The following is an 8,522-nucleotide window of genomic DNA, read 5'->3' as shown; positions in this document are numbered from 1 at the left end:
TTCTCAAGAGACGCATTAAAATTCAACGGAACAACAGCACGGGCCATCTATCTACAATCTATACCTACTAATAAACCAGTCGTACGTCGTCGTTAATTTTGCAAAAAAGCCCCTAAAGTTTTGGGTATTCAACCCGCAGTCCTCGTCATAAGTCAGGCCAAACCGGTATGGAGGAGAGAAAAGAAAAAAAATTAGCCAGCCGCACGACACTGCCTCCTCGATCCCATCTCCACCTCCTGCGCTGCCCATCCCCGCCGCCGCCTCCTACCCCGCCCCGCGCCCCCTGTCGCCGCCACCTCCTACCCCGCCCCGCCTCGCCGTGTGCTGCCCCATTGCGCGCTGTGCGGCTGCTCGCCTTGCTCTTGAAGGACCTCAAGGCCTGCTGCCCCGCCCGGCGCAACCACCTTGCTCGAGGTTGGGCGAGCGCGGAATCAGAGTTCGGGATGGCAGCGGACGGCGCTCCTCTTGGTCGTCCTCTTCCCGACGGCAGGCGAGGCAGGAGGACGCGGATCCGGCTGCTCCGGCGTGGACCCGAAGGCGGGGCGGAGGGATCGAGGAGGGGGAGCACGAGGCCAATGGAGAGGTGGCCAGGCGGGCTGCTGCGGTTGTCCATGGCGAAAACAACGTCGCTTCCCTGTGCCCTCGCACCGGTCCTCCACCACCCCCTCGCCTCCCTCTGCTCTAGGCCCGTCTCGAGCCGCCAGAAGCAACTACTGGTCTCTAGCCATCGCCCTCGCCTCACTCCTCCCCGGTCGTCGTTGCTGCCAAGGAAGTAGCTGGCGGAATGCGGCGAGCCCTGATCTCCTCCACAACAGCCGACGCCTCTTCCTGTAGCGAGCTCACCCTGTACGCGCCTTCTGCAGGAGCAGGACGAGGCTCCCAAACACAGCGAGCTGCTTGCGTAGGTCAGGTTGCTCCCTCCTGCTTCTCTGGCCCACCCATTCCTAGCAGTTTTATTAAAAAAATACTGATACGAAAATGTGTGTAGGCAGATCACTGTAGCATATAAATGGATTAGGCAATTGTTTTCCCCTGTGTTTGATAAGTTAGTAGCTCCAGTTATTTTTTATGGATGTTATTTACTTTTGGATACATTCCCATCTGAACAATCGAAGCTTGGGTAATACTGGATGTTATTATAGTCATGCCATCCCAGTGTAATTTACTATCTACTTGCATGGATCCCTACACATAATGTATGTAATTTCTAACCAGTTCCAGATACTATGTTGACTTTCTTTTCTAAAGATTGCCCCTAAGTGCTGGTGGTTGGAGATAAAGTTTAGCCAAGATGTTATTCTGATGCTTCTTCAATGAATTTTCCTGATGGAATCCGGAATGTTCTTCACCTTTATCATGTAACGCCCCAGATTTGTGGGATGTGGGCAGCTGAACACAGGGTTATCCGTGAAATACAATCTGTAAAATAAAGTAATACAATCTGGAAGATAGGTACAGGGATGAACACTCAGCAAAGGATTGTGCCCCCATGCCTAGGGCCTGGCTACGCCACTGCCTGTAGCTGTTATTAAACAAGATCCCAACTGAATGTAAAACACAATGCTGCCTACACGCTATGTAAGGCTAAATGTATATTGCACCTATAATTTATAACTACAGGTTCTCCAAGTTAGACAAAGGCTTCCTTCATACTTGAAGCAAAGCTTTTTTTATATCTTCATGTCATATGAGTTGTAGTTTTTCGGATCATCTACACACTTCAGAGAAGTTACTTTAGGTTGCTAAAAGCAAGATAAAGTAATACATGCTGTGCATGTTTGACACAGTTCTCCCCGATTCTGAATTTAGCTATTTGTATTTTTCATTTTAGTGAAACTTCGGTACACATGACCACAGTAACATTATTTTCACAATGTCACTAGAGACGAGGGCAACCTTATTTGTGACAATTATTAGAGTTGGATAGAAGAAGTGGTGTGTAGTGGCATCTAACGAATTGTGAAATGAGCGACATCTAACAATTCTCACTAAATTTGAGTACTCGCATTTTTTGTCCCGTTGCAACGCACGGGCAATTTACCTTTCTGTTCTTATGAAATGAAGATCTGGAAAGGAGGAACAGGGTACTGAACTTTTATATATCTGCATAATCTACATCCGAAGTTAAGCAGTACACAAATTACTAAATGGAGGAACATGGCAATTTTAAGCTTACTACATGCAGAATTATGTCGCTGCAGCTCTTTTACTACTGATGTGTAGATTTTCCTACAGCAATATTACTTGCATTCAGTTTCGTGCCGTCATGGAAATTCATATGTGCGTTCTGCAGCATGTTCAGAATAATACTTTGCAAGGGACAGTAGCCCGACGTCGAGCAGTAGCAGCAACATGTTCTGCAGCTTCGATGACCCTGATGAATCTGCTATAGTGCTCAACTCCTGCTAGGAGGGCATGGAGGAGTTTCCCTTTGAACTCCACGACCTGATTCTCAAGTTCGTAATTTATCCTATTTTTTGGCTGTTGCTTGCTCCTTTGTTTCTTTGTAGATGTTCTGATTATTGGTGCTTTGGAACTCTTGTGGTCTGTAGATCATTGTTCTACTGACGCTCACTTCACCTGAACGGCTGGACCAGATGATAGTGGATATACCCAGTGTAGTATATTGTTATAAGGTTGTGTATTAGCTTTCAGTGATTTTGCTCTCACTGGTATCTCGATAAAGCTTGAAGTATATGCGGATGTCTTGCTCAGTTCAATTAGTAATAGTATTAGCTTGAAGCGCCATCCATACTCAGTTTCAACTAGACACCTCCATGGATAGCTCCCTTGCCATTATATTGAAGGTTAGTGTTGTTACCTGTTGCTCAACGTTGCACTTTTAGTACTCTAGTTGCTTTGTAGGCGAAATCGCCACCACCTGCAACTGTGCCCTCAAGCTTCCCTCAGACCATCCTTATCAATTGTAGTCTCTGCTCGCCCATGTTAAGTCCCTCCTTTTAGAAAGGGCCCCCCTTGACGGTGGCCTCCCCTAGAAGCTCTTGAACCTACAATGGAGTCGGTTCCCTGTCAGTATGAAATTCTTGCGTTTGGCCGTCAGACTATTAGTTGTAACCATGTTATTCTGTCAAGCTTTTCCATCGAGTTGCCGAAACAATATCAAAGTAGAAGATGTTAAATATGAAAGTACCAAGTTATGTACTCTGCTATTGTGGTTGTGAAGCTCGTACAGTCTGCTTGATGTTCGCACCAAATTTCCTTCAGGCAACAGGATGATGAGTTCAGTGCAAGTCTTCAGATTGCAGGGCTAATCATAGGCAAAGAATTCTGGACTTCTGTGGGTTTTCATGAACGATTTTGAAATGAAGAATGGTTGTTAAGTTATTATTTTTGCTAGAAGAGTAGCGTCGCAAAAAAGAGTATTGCTAGGGAAGTAGCTAGAGTACATGCTACTATTTTTATAGGGAAGAGCCTAAACGACCCAACTTATGCAGTCTACAGATGTTGCTTACGAAATTGGGTATAGAGCCATGCATCTGCAACCATCTATTAGCAACATTAGGTTTGTGTTTGTATCTCCTTTGCCTGCATCATTTCTTGACAATTATGTTATTATTTTGTCATCTTGAATCCTTTTTGTTATAGCCATACATTCTCTTGGTTTAAGAAGATAATAATCAAGTTTCACTAAATGCATTTTCTATAGCAGTCAGATTCTCTAATAATTCAATCATACTGCGTACTGGTCTGTAATTTCATTTCTTTGGTCATCAATCTACCTTTTCCCTGAGATTGTTTCTCATAGTGAACAACTGATAAAAAGGATTTGTAGGAAATAGACAAGAATGATAAGGTACATACTGATGTTTTCTGTAATTTTCCTGTGTGGTTCAAGAGAAGCGTATTGCAGCAGAAGATTCAAGGGTGATAACGCAACGAAGAAAAAATTTGTGTTGTGGGAGAAGAAATTCTTGCCCCATAGGCTTTTAGTTTAAAAGTTCCCATTACATATAGTTCCACTCTGTTCATATGATACATTTGTTATCACTCGGTATTCTGCTCAAGGGGAACTAATACTTCCTCATATGAGAATTCTTATCCTTCTGACTATGTCATGCCTTTTGGTCTGCCCTGGCTTAGGTAGTTTGTGTTGACTCCTTTATTATTCAGTGATTTGCCAGCTATTCATGGATTCAGCAACAGACTGGGTTTGCTTTGTCCCAGGATCATGGATACTTGAATGCCCTTTATTGACCATGTATTTGAGAGGCCACTTCTGATTGCTTTTGTATTTTTATGCATATTTTAAGCTTGTGGAACCATTTATTTTCTCAAAAATCTCACTTGTGCATGCTAATCTCGGGAACTATATTCAGACATCCCTTGCCCCTCTTATGCGGGTCATTTTGCATTTTGCTTTTGTGTTAGAATAAGTAATTAATATTATGTAATCAGAACCACCTTTTGTTCGTATGGGATTGTCCTGTATGATAACTTGGTAAGGCATGAGAACATTTTTTATATGTCAAAAGTGGTCAATTTGTAGAAGAATGCATGCTCCTAAGCCATGGGAGAAATTAGCAAACAGACAAAAGTTATCATTTGATTTTAGTGCTTTGAATAGGTTCATGCAAAAAGATAAAACTTTCAGATGTACATGGTATCACCCTCACCTCTGATGGCACAAGCGCTCTATTTGATGTTCTTCAGGAGAGGTTCAAGATTACATTTAAGGAGAGAACACAGACACGGTGACACTCGATAAAGTGAAGCAATGGCCAGCCTTGCAAGAGAGGGAGTAGTCTGGGCCTATAATACAATGTAAATATGTTTTTTTACAAATGAATAAGCTTTGATTTTTTTGTATGAATTTCTATTTCACGTTGTCTAGGCTTAGCAAGGTGGACATGACTAATATTATTGTAGAAAGCAATGCAACTTTTGCCTAGAATGAAACAAGGTCTTTGGGTGGATTGTTGTGTGACATTCTCCCGTTGCAACGCACGGACATTTTTGTTAGTCAAACATAAACAAGCAAGATACTATCAACTACTAAGTTCATGATAAATTTAAGTTCAATTAATCATATTACTTAAGAACTCCCACTTAAAAATACATCCCTCTAATCTTCTAAGTGATCACGTGATCCAAATCAACTAAACCATAACCGATCATCACGTGAAATGGAGTAGTTTTCAATGGTGAACATCACTATGTTGATCATATCTACTATATGATTCACGCTCGTCCTTTCGGTCTCAGTGTTCCGAGGCCATATCTGCATATGCTAGGCTCGTCAAGTTTAACCTGAGTATTCTACGTGTGCAAAACTGGCTTGCACCAGTTGTAGATGGACGTAGAGCTTATCACACCCGATCATCACGTGGTGTCTGGGCACGACGAACTTTGGCAACGGTGCATACTCAGGGAGAACACTTTTATCTTGAAATTAAGTGAGAGATCATCTTATAATGCTACCGTCAATCAAAGCAAGATAAGATGCATAAAAGATAAACATCACATGCAATCAATATAAGTGATATGATATGGCCATCATCATCTTGTGCTTGTGATCTCCATCTCCGAAGCATCGTCATGATCACTATCATCACCGGCGCGACACCTTGATCTCCATCGTAACATTGTTGTTGTCTTGCCAATCTTATGCTTCTACGACTATCGCTACCGCTCAGTGATAAAGTAAAGCATTATAGGGCGATTGCATTGCATACAATAAAGCGACAACCATATGGCTCCTGCCAGTTGCCGATAACTTGGTTACAAAACATGATCATCTCATACAATAAAATTTAGCATCATGCCTTGACCATATCACATCACAACATGCCCTGCAAAAATAAGTTAGACGTCCTCTACTTTGTTTGTTGCAAGTTTTACGTGGCTACTACGGGCTTAGCAAGAACCAATCTTACCTACTCATCAAAAACCACAATGATAGTTTGTCAAGTTGGTGTTGTTTTAACCTTCGCAAGGACCGGGCATAGCCACACTCGGTTCAACTAAAGTTGGAGAAACTGACACCCGCCAGCCACCTGTGTGCAAAGCACGTCGGTAGAACCAGTCTCGCGTAAGCGTACGCGTACTGTCGGTCCGGGCCGCTTCATCCAACAATACCGCCGAACCAAAGTATGACATGCTGGTAAGCAGTATGACTTATATCGCCCACAACTCACTTGTGTTCTACTCGTGCATATAACATCAACACATAAAACCTAGGCTCGGATGCCACTGTTGGGGAACGTAGTTATTTCAAAAAAATTCCTACGCACACGCAAGATCATGGTGATGCACATCAACGAGAGGGGAGAGTGTTGTCTACGTACCCTCGTAGACCGGAAGCGGAAGCGTTATAACAGCGCGGTTGATGTAGTCGTACGTCTTCACGGCCCGACCGATCAAGCACCGAAACTACGTCACCTCTGAGTTTTTGCACACGTTCAGCTCGATGACGATCCCCGGACTCCGATCCAGCAAAGTGTCGGGGATGAGTTCCGTCAACACGACGGCGTGGTGACGATCTTGATGTTCTACCATCGTAGGGCTTCGCCTAAGCACCGCTACAATATTATCGAGGATTATGGTGGAGGGGGGCACCGCACACGGCTAAGAGATCAATGATCAATTGTTGTGTCTCTGGGTGCCCCCTTCCCCCGTATATAAAGGAGTGGAGGAGGGGGCCGGCCAAGGAGGGTGGCGCGCCCAAGGGGGGGAGTCCAACTCCCACCGGGAGTAGGACTCCCCCTTTTCCTATTAGGAGTAGGAGAGGGAGGGAAGAGGAAGGAGGGATGTCGGGTGGTAGGTGCGACATATGCCAACTGGTGGCTTATCATGGTGGGAGCTAGTAAGACGTCGCCGGTGCCTGGAAGCGGGATGAGGCGAAGACATGCACGCCGGCGAATCTTACCCAGCTTCGGGGCTCTCCGTGGAGATAACACCCCTACTGCTGCTCTGCGGGGTCTCCGCATGATCACTAGATGAACAAGAAGCTACACGATGCTCCTTGAGCTATTTGGCGAGAGGAGGAAGAAGGGCTCTGCCCGCTCTCTTCTCCTCCCTATGTGGTGTTTAAAACTAGCAGGGATCAACCCTTTGCATGGGTGTCCCGGGGGGTTTATATAGGCCTACCCCCCGGGGATACAATGGTAATCCGGCTGGGCGTGGGGCCCAGCCGTCTGTGTCTACACTCGCCGGCTTCTGCGCCGGCTGCTGGGGCCCGCCGGCTGGTGGGTCCCGCCGGCTGGTGGGTCCCGCTGGCTGCCGGCTCCTTGGTCGACAGGCAGGCCCCACTGTCCAGGGCCTTGTCGGCGGCTGGTTACTGTTGCTCAATCCTGGTGACGAAGGCTTCACCGAGGTGGGCGTGGCTACAGTGCCGCCGTTCGACGGGTGATCGCTGTAGCCTCACCGCGTCTTGTCTCCTTAATGGGGTGCCCCTTCGAGGGGGTGGCAAACCGGTTGTGGAGAGCCGGCTTTGTCTTGGGCCGACTGGGGGAGGCCGGGCCGCCTTCGGGTGTCTCTTTGCCTGAAGGGGCCCGCCGCCCGTGGGCCACTCTGGCGGCCCGTCGTGGATGACATTAGGGTCATCGTGGCAACAGTGCCGCGCCGGACGGGTCATGGCCACCCGTACGGCGCACTGTGCCAGGCGTGCTCCGGGATTCGGGGGTGGCAAGCTTTACTGTAGCCACGCCCCATCACATCGCCGTTATGTGGGTGCAGACTTCGAGGGTATGATCTTGACCGCTTTATGGGAGCTGGCTTCTTGGAGTCGGCCTTCTCGGAGCCGGCTCCTCGGAGCTGGCCCTCCCGCGACTTTTTCATGAAGGCTGAAGTCGGGCCGCCTTCCGATAGTCGGCCTGGGAAACAGCCGGCGAGGGGAAGGCGGCCCCATGTCTTGGATTCTTGAGGGCCGGATGGGCTTGTAATAATTTTTTCAGAAGGGCCAGGGGGAGCCGGCTTGGCTACCCCATGGTTATTTCCTCCAACAGTAGTCCCTGAAGCTGGCGAGCTTCGAAACTGACAAAGGGACGAGAAGCTCGGTCAGCTTCCTACCCTGAGGGGCCGGTTGTGCTTGTGCGCGCCGTCTTCGGAAAGCCCCGTTTCTCGTAGGCTGGAGTGCGGTCGACCTGCGAGCTGACCGCAGGCCATCCCGTGGGCCACGTGGCAAGGAAATCCTGCCGGTGCACGCGCGCGATGGGACGCCGCTGCAGGCCTGGGCCCACCACTCCTAGGCGTCGGCCCGAGCGCGGATCTTCTGCGGCCCACGCGGACCGCTCGCCTTCCAGCGGTGATTTTATTACGTCTTCAGGGTGCAATAATCGCGGGACGTGGGGGAGTGGGCGCAGTTGATCCCCATGTTCCCCCACGCCACGCCTCCTCGGCTTCGCCGCGCCGGTCTATAAGTAGGGGGAGGAGAGGGAGCGGCAGAGGCTCGCACACTCTCCCTCGCTCCGCCCCTCCTCGCCTTCCTTCTTATTTTCGCCGCTGCTGCCACCCATTGCTGCATCGTTCCGCCATCGCATCATCTTGCTCCTCGCCGCGTTGCT

The 8,522-nt window shown here is 48.0% G+C and overlaps 1 long non-coding RNA gene across 1 annotated transcript; it reads left to right on the top strand.

Annotated features, from left to right (window-relative positions):
* Window positions 1-200: 200 nt before the first annotated feature.
* On the top strand, window positions 201-4,262 carry LOC123188174 (uncharacterized). Its single transcript, XR_006494349.1, has 2 exons — window positions 201-2,456; window positions 2,553-4,262. It is a non-coding gene; the product is annotated as an uncharacterized lncRNA (long non-coding RNA).
* Window positions 4,263-8,522: the final 4,260 nt, after the last annotated feature.

This window comes from Triticum aestivum, chromosome 2A (assembly GCF_018294505.1).
Source record: "Triticum aestivum cultivar Chinese Spring chromosome 2A, IWGSC CS RefSeq v2.1, whole genome shotgun sequence".
Classification (NCBI taxonomy): Eukaryota; Viridiplantae; Streptophyta; class Magnoliopsida; order Poales; family Poaceae; genus Triticum; species Triticum aestivum.
The sequence above is the reverse complement of the archived record's forward strand: the minus strand, read 5'-3'. Positions and strand labels throughout refer to the sequence as shown.